At 44.3% G+C, this 12,362-nt stretch overlaps 1 long non-coding RNA gene across 2 annotated transcripts; it reads right to left on the bottom strand.

Annotated features, from left to right (window-relative positions):
* Window positions 1-1,495: 1,495 nt before the first annotated feature.
* On the bottom strand, window positions 1,496-7,489 carry LOC123070713 (uncharacterized). Of its 2 annotated transcripts, XR_006433908.1 has the most exons (9): window positions 6,807-7,489; window positions 6,674-6,724; window positions 6,418-6,523; window positions 6,236-6,288; window positions 4,720-4,879; window positions 4,466-4,614; window positions 3,688-3,811; window positions 3,535-3,595; window positions 1,496-2,652 (listed from the first exon to the last, which is right to left on the bottom strand). It is a non-coding gene; the product is annotated as an uncharacterized lncRNA (long non-coding RNA). The 2 variants fall into 2 exon arrangements; XR_006433907.1 differs by lacking the exon at window positions 4,466-4,614 and having other exon boundaries at window positions 6,807-7,478.
* Window positions 7,490-12,362: the final 4,873 nt, after the last annotated feature.

Raw genomic sequence — 12,362 nt, forward strand, 5'->3', positions numbered from 1 at the left:
GCATGAATAATTCGTACATTGACCTCATTGACCTATTATATATTAAAATTCATTGTTAGTTAGAAAAGAGGAAATTTCTCTAGAACATCTTGCAGAAAGTAGGCAAAATATTTAGTGGACCATACATAAAAGTTGCAGTTTGGACGCCCAGAGAAAACAAAATATGCTAGAAAATAGTATCATATAAATATAAACGCACAATATGAGAATTTCATTTGGTAGACATTTTTTAATATCAATGTGTAGCCTTTAGATAGATATAAAAAATTGTAACCATACACTATACAACCTTTGATTCTTAATCAACCAAATCATATAAAAAATAGCCAACACATCGGTCATCTACGTAGGAAATATGTAGTTATTTCACAACAAAGTGCTCTCTCGCACACATGCATCATGCATATCCCATCTTGTATAAAAAAATGCCATGCATATTCCATCTACAAAATTAACATAAATGCATATACTCGGGCAAAAAACAATGTCTCATAAACGCATGCATAAATGATGTATATGTATCCAAGATGGTATGTTCCCATATTGTAGCTGCTACCCATGATGAATCAATTACTGTACGTGCCTAGCAAGAGAGAGATCAATCAAGACTGACCTGTTCACATGAAGACGCATGCGTACGTGTGTGTTTGTGTTGTGATCGCCCGAAGCTCCTTGACTCAACTTGACTGCGCCGCCACAACCATTGACTCAGCGACAACTCTGCCAGGCCATTGCGTACCTGTCCCGTGACATGCGCCATCGGCCGTCGCCTATGCGGCCGTCGTAGCCGTCGCCGCCACAGCCACTGTTTAGGTTATCTTCTACGATTCATAAACATCGATCCAGCCAGTAGCTATTCATATTCCTCCTCATGCCGGCAGTGCACAATCACGTACTTCTTCGATCATTGTTATGCCGGCAGCAGGCTCCACGTCCGTGCATCGGCGAGATCGCGCGAATCACGGTCACGTCATGGTCCTTGGCTTGTTGCTTCGAGAAGACAGAACCCTAGGTATGCATGCACGGTCAATCAGGAAATATTCATGTATTTGGCCTTGTCTAACTCATAATAGGCATCCTATGCCGGTACGCTAGAGCATGTTGGAGTCGTATTATCTACTCGTTCCAAATTACCTATACTTTCCGTGTCAATTTTTTTTCTATAACACCCTTTCCGTGTCAATCTGATTTGATCTGATTGCTTCTCCTATCCATAACGTTTGGCTTCGGTTGGAACATACTTTTGTACGTGACGTCCTATATTGTTTCTACCTAAGTCTATTTTGTATGTAACGTTTACACCTTTAAATCTGAACCCTTAATATCTAAAATTAGCGGTCAAGATAATTTAATCTGTGTGGGCTAACGTAATGGCTTGTTTGACTCTTGTTTGAAATCAAAAAATAAATTAAATTGGATATAATGGTTAGTAGATGCCTCTATCCAAATGGATTATGTTACAATGTACTAACCACTTGGTGTTTTTCAGAAGAAATATCTCATTAGTAATAATTTTGAGCCGGCAGTAGAATATTATCTGTTACTGTTGAATTGGATTTCTATTTGTGTGTGCACGTGACCTCAAAGATAAAGAATACAACCATGCCAAGTGCTGAGAGACAAAAACACAGCCAATAATTGCTTCACCAACTGCCACCACGACGCGCAGCGCTGACCACGTGTCTAGCATGACTGCTGGTCTTGGTTCCATCGACCAGTTCAAGGTATGCGTCATGTTCCTCTCCCCACTGTACTGAAGTGAGAACACCTTGGGCTCCATCTTCGCGGTGGATCACACTACAGCTTGGCAGCGGAGCGGCTCCTGCTGCAGCTCGGAGGTGCTCCGGCTCCATCTGCATCTCAGCGACCCAGCAGATCGGAGGAGCTGCGCCTCCATCTGCATCTCAGGCGGCCCAGCAGCTCCCGCTGCAGCTCGGAGCTGTGGAATCGGCATATGGCGCCACCCTTGCTTGTATCCGCGACCCACTGTGAGTGGAAACAGAATCTCATTATCATTCTCGTAGCTGATTGGAGTAACTACTGGCCTTTCAACAGGATGATCAACAAAGCATGTTGTTGGTCAGGGTTGATTAAAATCAAGCTTCCTTGCAGGTCCAGGCTCAATCAGTTGAGAATTCCTAGAAGGTCTGGACTCAACCAAATGAAGCTCCTCTGCAGGCCCAGGTTGAGTACTGGACTCAATCAAATCAAGTTTCTTTGTAGGTGCGGACTCGACCAAATCAGGCTTCTGTAATGGTCCTCGTTCGATTTTTTCAGGAGGTCCAGACACAATCAAATCAGGCTTTGCTGCAGATGACTCAGATCAAATCATACTTCAGTATGCTCACAGTAATCACATAAAGTAAACTACCATTTGAGGTGGATTCACCATCCGGCAGGCTTTCGCCATTGCTTCTGCTGCACTCATCATCATGCTGGCTCTGGACATTGCTCTCACTGATGCATCACCATGTGGACTGTCAGTGTTATAAGGAGCATGCTGGCGGTAAGTGGTGATCTTGGAGACTGATGATCTGACACTGACTCTAGGAATCCCATCCACAGGTCCGAGTTCAGTACTCCTAGAAAAGGTAATTACTATTGCTTCCTCCACGGGTCCGAATTCAGTACTGAAGAATCTGCTAAGGTAGGCTACCAGAAAAGAACGCCAAAGAAAGTGTTAGAAGTACATTCATGTTCACTGTGTTGAACATAACTGGTTCAGGATTATGAAGCTATACCATCGTGTACCGAAAGCGGGAGACACCCAACACAAAACTGTATACATGGTACACTTTTATTTTAGTTTGTACAGTTTTGTACAGTTTTGTGTTAAGGCATGTTAAGGTACTGTTGTAGTAGGACACCTACTCACAAAATCTTTGTTGGGTGTCTCCGAAATAAAACTGTACCTTAACATAATCCTGAACCAGTTATGTTCAACACAATAGAAATCCGAAATAAAATTGTACCTTAACACAATAGTTGTACCTTAACACAAAACTGTACAAACTAAAATAAATACATGTCAACATGCCTAATAACTTTGAAAGTCGGAGTCCTACTACAACAGTTCACACTCAATAGTCAGAAGAGGCTAATTAAGGTACTGGTATAAGGTACTTAATTGTGATACCTAATATCTAGCCTTAAAGAATTTAGATAAGATGTCAAGGGTTCTTTAGTCTATAAATGGCACTCACCTGAACACTAAAGTCATGGTTGTCATTGCATAGCTCTAGACTAAATAATAAGGGCATAACCAAAAGATTTAAGCATTAGTGCATGAACGAAGAGAAAATAAAATAAGCCTATAATGTCCCATGCTATATGCGCACCAAATCAGGGTAACAGAAGATCACCCATATGAAAAACGGAACTATGCGAGTATAAATTTTTAGGAAAATGATAAAATGGTGAGATTCATTGGGTAGTAAGGATTACAAGCTCGGGTATGTAAATTTGAACAAATAGAAGATTAAGAAAGGATAACACGCAACAAAAAAAGCTTGCAAAAAGTAGTAGTAATTTTACCTCGGTAACAGAAATAGTACCAAAAAATATTAGTTGGCATTTCCTCCGGATGGTGAATTTCCTGGAACAAAGAGCAGTAGGTATAATGCTGGTGTTACTTTCTTATGCAAGCACCAAAACTTCGCCAAAAAAAATATATTGGGAGCATTGTACCTTTATTATCCCTATAATCCTTGCCCTTGCTTCTAGACAATATGATGGCAGTGCAAGCTAGCCAGCATCTTCAGATTAGTCCATCCAAAAACACACCAAAGATAACAGTTGGATTGTATCATCCCTGAAACGACATTATTAGAAATTCAGTTGGCACTTAATAGTAAATAGAAGTGCAGGGCTTGCTTATCATGCAAAATAGGCAAGAGATAAGCAAAAATGGTATATACCAACAAAGAGTATATGTCAACCTAAACCTGAAGCAGTAAAAATAGCCATCCACTTGCTGAAGGAAGAAATAAATGAAATATCAGGGAGTTCGTGTATCTCCTGCTCTGAAAGTGTTGTATATGATAAAATCAAAAAAGCGGAAAGCCTAAAAGTGACCGAACAACACTTTCAATGAGGTTTTGTTTATGCAAATAGTATATATCACCCGACATAACCATGGCCAAAAATACAAGATGGGTCAATAAAACTCTCCATCAATTTTGCCATCGAAGCAAGATGATCTTTGTGTAACACCAATCATTAGAGAAACCTCAAATCCAACTATATGGAGTGACTTTCTGAAAGAGTCCTATTTACATCAGTATATTACTATCATCCTATTTGCATCAGTATATTACTATCTGATTATCAATTAACATCAAAAGTCAGTTACCACTAAACTGTGAAACACTCGGACTATGACAAAGGAGAGTTTAACTCAATCCTTTGGTTGATACAAAAGCTGCAGATAGTAGCTAAGTATTGCAGAGAAAGGGCAAAAGAGTACCAAATCTTCCATGAACGCAAGAAGATGCCATGAATGGATGATCTGGGTAATCTGATTCCTTTAAATGCAAAGATGGATTTGACCATCAATCATTATTTCTATGGCTCTGTAGCCAACACATATATTGGTAGCACCAAACAATATGTTCTCTGTTTGAGGTTTTAAAAGAGACAAAACCGTGAGAACTTGAAGAGAAAAAGAAATTCTTAAACTGAAGAAGGGAAAAAAGAGTAGATAGATCACACGCATACTACCATTATTCAGCATGTCCGGTCTATGATAGAACAATCAGCACTGATTCAGTAATTAGAAGGTCATTTCACGCATAGTGAAGATCACGAGGAATATATGTATTGGTGATGCTTTCCCTCCTCACCAGGCTGCTCCTTTTGTGGGGGTTGCGGTGAAACAAGTCTGCACAGAAAATCATGATTATGCATACCACCTAGAATAGAAATTAACCAGTGAGAAAGGTATATTTCATACAGAACAACTTTCCTGGCACCTTTACCAAGATAGGGAAAAGGTACTCGCTCAGTTCACTTATAAGACATTGTAGCCAATTCAGACATCACCCAAAACAGTTCATGTCAGTTGTCTGAAACGTCTTATAAAAGTGCACGGAGGGAGTATATCTAATTGTAACCACCTTCATATGATTCAATGAAAAAAATTCACAGGGTGTCACTTCTGCATAACAGGTTGATTTTACTGGAGAGAAAACTGAGTCGTACAACTTATTTGTTGGTGCAAATGTCCCTCTTGGACAGTCGTAAGAACCCATCTTTTGTAGTGCATGCATTACAGTCATTCCCTATTCCACCTACATTTACCCAGTAAAACCTCTACAGCCTGGACATTTTCTTTTAATACCAAACACATGTGCTCCCTTTTTAAGTGTGCGTTTGAAGCTTCAGAAAATTCAAAACGAATCTTACATGTACATGCCAGAGCGCACTATTTATCTTCAATGTTTTGTGAAGAGACATCATTTGATTTGCCATCTGCACCAAAACGACAAGAACGAGAGGCTAAAAAGCAGCTTCATCTGCTCTATTTTTCTGTTACAAGTTTCCTCATGCTTCCAAATGTTAAAAAAATCACACTCATCAATGATTGATTATTTTGTGAACTTGCAAAGTCATAATAATGAACCATTGATATGTGTGAATTTTCTTGAAACATTTTGAAGCTGATGAAAGGGTTCATATAGAAAGGGGAAAGAGGCGGACGTGAGAATACCTGCAGACACCACAGCAGCTATATACACCTCGACACTTGCAAAGTCATAATAAATGAACCATCGATATGTGTGAACTTTCTTGAAACATTTTGAAGCTGATGAAAAGGTTCATATAGAGAGGGGAAAGAGGCGGGCGTGAGAATACCCGTAGACACCACATCAGCTATATACACCTCAACACCATGTTGAGCATAGATAGTTCGTGATACCAAAATAAGATAAATCTTAGTGTACTGACACTAAAATTTTTGGATATTAGTTGCGGCCACGATTATGTGATATCTACCAAACTTAAAAAAAGTGAGATAACAAAAAGGGAGGCATTTAGGAATCATTTTTTTTCCTGGAGGCAAAGAATTTAAGTCCTAATGCCACTATCCCCCAATTCTCTCTCTCTCTATCTTTCTTAGAAAAGATGCATTCTATATAGAAAATAGGTAACTGGAATATAAGCAAAATAAAATAAATCATAACATCAAAATGAGGAACAAACGTGACTTTGTTAGAAAGAGAGAGAGATAATCCACCTTGTTCTTCACCAAAATCTTCCTCAGGATTCTTCTTCTCTTCTTTCTCAGATCTACACACATCATGTAAAGAAAAATCAAGAAATGAAAATCAACTTTAGCTAGCTGACAAGGTCTGGATGCATCAGGAAAAGTTAACTCTGCTCTCGTGTAGTGGGTTAATAAAGTTGAAGTTTGCTGACCATAAAAAAGTTGCTGACTAACTCCATGAACACCAGCAGGGAACATTGCCATGGGAGGACCAACAGTTTGAGCCATTGAAACAGGACGTGTTTGTGTAAACCGTGCCTGCAAAAAACAATAATTTTAGTGCCCGAAAATCTAGTTGCTGCACAAAAAAGAAATTTATGTAGTAGTATTCGAGAGATTTGTTTCATATGCATGCTTCAGGAAAGTATAGTGTAGGACGACATAAGGGGCCATGGTGATGGCCTGAACCTGCACGCCCGCCATGGTGCTCATCCTTCCATTTCCATTGTGATGGCCTGCCTGCAGAAACCAATCCAACCGCGGGGGTCATCCAGAAGAAGAAGAAGAAGAGGGTAGGAGGATGGAGGGCGTGCGTGCGTACCTTTGAAGTCTAGGTGCTGCAGCCCGTCGCGGGCGTCGAGGGCCACCGCAAGCTTCGCTCCCCACCCGACCAAGAGAAGGCCACCGCCGTCATCATCCATGGGTGGGTGTGGGGCTAGGGTTCCGCCCCCATCCATCGATCGTTCCATCCATCCATGGCCTTCCTCGAGGACCACTTGGACGACGACGCGCCGGTGCAGGTGCCGCTGCGGATCTGGGCATCGCTCTGCTCCTCGATCTGGGGCCTCCCCTCTCCTTCCCTTCCCTTCCCTTGCTTTGGAGAGGAAGGAAGGTGTCACCCATGGCTCGCCGTGCCGAGTTGAACGCCCTCCGTCCTTTTGCCAAGAGAAGAGAAACCAAGGGGAGGAGGAGAGGGCCATGGCGGCGGCGGAGTGCATGGGAGGAGATGGAGCGGGGCGTGGGGTGCGGGGCTTGAGACGGAAGGGGATTGGGGGCTAGGTTTTGACCGCACGCCCTGCAGCCCACGGTCGTTGCGGCCCATCCTCTTTTCGAGCTGAACGTGCGCGCATGCGCTCACCATGACTGCAACAGAGGGCCCATGCAGAAGGGTGGCCCAGGCGTCATCCACTGTAACCCGAACACACAACGTACAGAAAAACGAACGCCCAGATATATACCAGCGAGATAGAAAGTACAACTTCAGTGGACAGCAAGGCAGATCCTGGGGCTGGATGAATTTGAAACCGCGAGGGCGCTGAAACGGCGGGTAGTGTAGGAGGCTTTATATGTTAGACTAGTTAAGCAAAATAAAGCACACGTATGTCCCGCCGGGCAAGCCTAACGTGCAGTGGCTTGCAGTTTTGGTAGCTCCGTACGTCAAGCCAAGAAGCGTGACGCGATACTTTTGCTTTCGTTTTTCGGCCTTGGATATTGACGTGTCTCTTTCCCTTACTTGCAGTTAGCTGGTTGATTGACACTTGATATACGTTAAGTTCGTTCCAGCTAGGCCTAGGCGGGCGTGTGAAGTGCAGCAGAACAAGTGTTCCTGTCATAATCACCACTCTGTTCATCAGAAAGTTGCGTGTTTGGTTTTGGTATGTTGCACCGAGGGCTGTGCAAATCCGACCTGCTGACACCTGTTTTCTTATTACTCAAATCAGTTTTGTATTAGATCTTTTTTCTTAGTCAAATCTAGTTTATCTTATATTAGTATAATGTTGCATACAACCAGATACAGAGTAAATGAACCCACAAGCACAAAAATGACTCAAAAATGAACAACTATGACTATATGACCTGAAATTATCGCCAAAGGCGCAACTGAATTTGTAGTTGTTGCATTACCATAGCTCTGGTCGACAATGAGCAAAATCAAGAAATCCAACCACTGAAGTACCTGCAAATATATAGAGAGGAACACATGATCTGGAAGGAGGGCCTTGTTGACAGTAGGTTTCGCAATGTTATTAAGCCTCCGTTCCCCCGACTCTTCTTCCTTCCTTAAGTTCTAAAGAATGAGTTTTTGATGCCCAAACTAATGACCTGGTTTTAAAAGAGGAGTTCCCATATGAGAAAGAGGATTCTGAAGAAATAACGGGGTCTATGGATTTATAACCAAATAGAAATTCACATAGTTTACAAACATATGAATTTAAAATGTAGCAAATAAATTAAATAAAATAAAAACGATACAACTAATTGTTTCCTATGGGAATTCACATATACTCGGCCAAATTATTACGAAGTTTTTATAGGTTTCGAGATAAAGTAGTGCTTTGGGCCTTTCATGCGCAGCCTAGGTGGAAGGCGAAGAATATGAGATGACCGATCACGCAGTTCATGATGAAATTGGATGAAATGTGCAAACGTTGCCCTCCACTCACCGGCTCAACCAAATCACCCTGGTAATCCCACCCATTGGTCATAGATATTGTCATCACGCTCATCATCTACGATTATGTTATGCATGATCACACAGGTAGTCATCACCTCCCACATAGTTTCAACGCTCCATGTTGTAGTAGGGTGTCGAACAATAGCCCAGCGAGATTGAAGCACACCAAAAGCATGCTCCACTTCCTTCCTAGCACTCCCTTGTTCTTTGTCAAACCTAACCCTCTTCCGGCTCAGAGATTGTCTTCACAAATTTGGACCACGGAGGATAGATACCATCAGCTAGGTAGTATCCTTCGTTGTATTGCGGCCATTGAACTCATAGTTGACCTCTGGGGAATTGCCTTCTAAACTATCAAGAACATGGGAGAGCAATGAAGTACATTGATGTCATTATGAGAACCTGCCATGCCGAAAAAGGAGTGTCAAATCCAGAGATCTTGTGATGCCACAACTTCAAGTATAACATGCAACCATGAACATGTCCCTTATATTGCCCCTGCCAAGCAAATAGATAGTTCTTCCACTCCCAGTGCATACAATCTATACTTCCAAGCATCCCTGGAAAGCCTCTCGAAGCATTGATCGATAATAACCTGGTTGTATCCTCATCATTAGCTTCTCTCAAGTACTTCAGGCCAAACACATTAACCACGGCTTTGCAGAACATGTACCATGACTCAAGGCCTGCGGACTCACTCATGTGTGCGTGCTCATCAACTAGATCACCGGGAACTCCTTATGCAAGCACCCGAACAACTGCAATACATTTCTGATAAGAGGTGAGTACAACCTTTCCAAGGGCATCATACTTGCATTTGAAGTGATCCTCATAATTCACCACTCGCTGGCGAATACAGTTTTACAATGGTCTCGCCATCCGCAAGCATCGTCGAAAAAAACTTGGCAGGGAATAGTGGATTTGTGTGATGGAAATAATTGTTAAAGAGTAGGACATGGCCCCGTTCTTGATTCAACGCAGGTGCGTGAGCCTCGATCGACCCCTGAACATTGGACGCTGCCTCACAAACCCACAACTCTCATCGTCGGGGGATTCTTCGGACGATGATTAACATATGATGTTATTGTAAAGAAAAACTCATTCGAGTTATCCGTCATGATCGTTCATAGTGACGAATCTGTACCTCGCAAACAGGCCGGGCAAACGGCCGAACACCTAGTAGGCGTCGATGGCCAGGAGCATGGACGAGTCTCGGCCGGTGAAGACCCCGTCCTTTCCAGTTCCGAGAGCAGGGTCGTCGAACTCCACGGCCTCCGGTGGTGGCGTGCCGAGGGGCGGAAATGACCCCTGAGCAGGGTGTGGCACACAAGCTACACCGTCACGGCAAAGAGGCGGAAACAACGTCGGTGGTGGGGCGTCGGTGGTAGCTGGGCTTGGGTGGGGGGCGCCGGGGTGGCGGAGCGGATGGAGTCTAGGTGGCAGTGGCGAGGGTGAAGAGGCCGGGAGGTCGAGCTCGAAGGGTTTTGGGGTGTGGTGTTGGCTTGTGTGCGATCGAGAGGCGAGCCATGAAAGGATGTCGCAGGCATCCGTGGCGTGTCCACGCGACGGCCAAAATTTAAGCCGGAAACGAATCGAAGTGGACATGAAAACGGACAACAGTCCATTTGCATCAACCCGTTGGGCATAGTATTTTCTGCACGAACAAAAACAAATGTGCGAAAACAAAATGAGTCAACCCATTGGAGTTGCCAAAAGCACGCCGATGCGAAAAATCATTTGACAAGCCGTTCTCAAGTTCATCGAACCTAGCCCTCTGGACGTCTACTTCCTCACCGTTTCCCGTTGCATGTGGGCATCATCCTAGCTGATGCTACCGTACCAAAGTTAAGCTAGATTTTTATTTGGTCAAGTAGTCTAATCACCCCCCCCTCTAGACATACTTTCGATCCTACAACAAGTCAGAGAGGCGGTAGTGCCGCCGGAGCGGTACTACTGCTCTCACCAGCGGTACTATCGCGTAGTGTTGAGCGAGCAGGTGAAACAACGGTAGTAGAGACGGATAGTGCGGTAGTGCCGCACGGAGTGGTACTACCGCTTGATACTGCCGCTCTACTTCCGCTCGAAGAACAGAGCAGTACAGGAGGCATAAAATAAGCAATAGAGAAACAACGGCAGTTCCACCGGAGCGGTGCTTCCGATGCACTGTTAGAAGCCGAGTACATCTGCGGTAGTGGGGTGCTAGTCAGAGCCACAGTACCTAGGGAGCGGTACTACGGCGTTGAACCACCGCCCAACTACCGCTCATTTACAGAGCACTAAAAATAAGCGGAAGTGCTAGTAGCACTGAACTGCGGTAGTACAGCTGGAGCGGTACTACCGCTTATATGCCTTAAGTAAGCCCATGCATAAGATAGGAAAAGCTCCAGTACCGGGAAGGAAAGTGGGTGCAAAAAGACTATGTACGTGCTGATTCCACCCAAGCCTTTTTGAAGTGGACCCATTCTTAATAGTATGGTGATCCTACGACTCAAATCCATAAAAAATGAAACGCAAGAAAAACAACCGTCTTCTCTATATATCTCTGAGGGGCACAAATCATCTTGTGCCTATGATAGATTCTCTGAAATGCTCAATGCCACGATTAGTCCACAAAAGCATTGTCATCAATCACCAAAACCACCAAGGGAGAAATATGCCCTAACAACATGGCCCCGTTCTTGATTTAACGTAGGTGCATGGCCCTTGATCGACCCCTGAACAATGGATGTGGCCTCACAAACCCACAACATCTATCTCATCGTCGGACGATTCTTCAGACGATGATTAACATATACTATTATTGTAAAGAAAACTCATCCAAGCTGTCGTTATGATCGTTCGGAGTGATGAATCTGTACCTCACAACCAGGTTAGGCAAACGCCCGGACACCTAGTAGGCGTCAATGGCCACGAGCATGGACCAGTCTCGACCGGTGAAGATCCCGTCCTTTCCGGTTCTAGGAGCAGGGTCGTCGAACTTCATGGCCTCCAGTGGTGGCGTGCCGAGGGGCGGCGATGGCCCCTGAGTAGGGTGCAGGACGCGAGCTACACCTTCAACGACAAAGAGGTGGAAACAACGCCAGTGGTGGGTGTCGGTGGTGGCTGGGCCTGGGTCGGGGCGCGGGGGTGGCGAAGCGGAAGGAGTGTGGGTGGCGGCGGCGAGGGCGAAGAGGCCGGGAGGTCGAGCTCGGAGGGTGTTGGGGTGGGTGTTGGCCTATGTGCAACCGAGAGGCGAGCCATGAAAGGATGGCGCATGCATCCGCAACGTGTCCACACGAACGCAAATCCGGCCAAAATTTAAGCCGGAAACGAATCAAAGTGGACATGAAAACGGACAATGGTCCGTTTACATCAACGCGTTAGGCCATAGTATTTTCTGCACGAACAAAAACAAACGGACAAAATGGGCCAGCCCATTGGAGTTGCCAAAAACACGCCGATGCGAAAAATCATTTGACGAGCCGTTTTCAAGTTCATCGAACCTAGCCCTCTGGACGTCTACTTCCTCACCGTTTCCCGTTGCATGTGGGCATCGTCCTAGCTGATGCTACCGTACCAAAGTATAGCAGTATCCAGTATAGCAGTGAGTGAAGATCAATCTTCCGATAAAGTGGTCCTTTTGATGCTGGCTATGCTACATGCATCGCTCAGAGCGACCGAATAAACATGCATGATGCATGTGCCACTGCCAAGTGAGGCAGA

The sequence above is a fragment of the Triticum aestivum genome, chromosome 3B, assembly GCF_018294505.1.
Source record: "Triticum aestivum cultivar Chinese Spring chromosome 3B, IWGSC CS RefSeq v2.1, whole genome shotgun sequence".
Classification (NCBI taxonomy): domain Eukaryota; kingdom Viridiplantae; phylum Streptophyta; class Magnoliopsida; order Poales; family Poaceae; genus Triticum; species Triticum aestivum.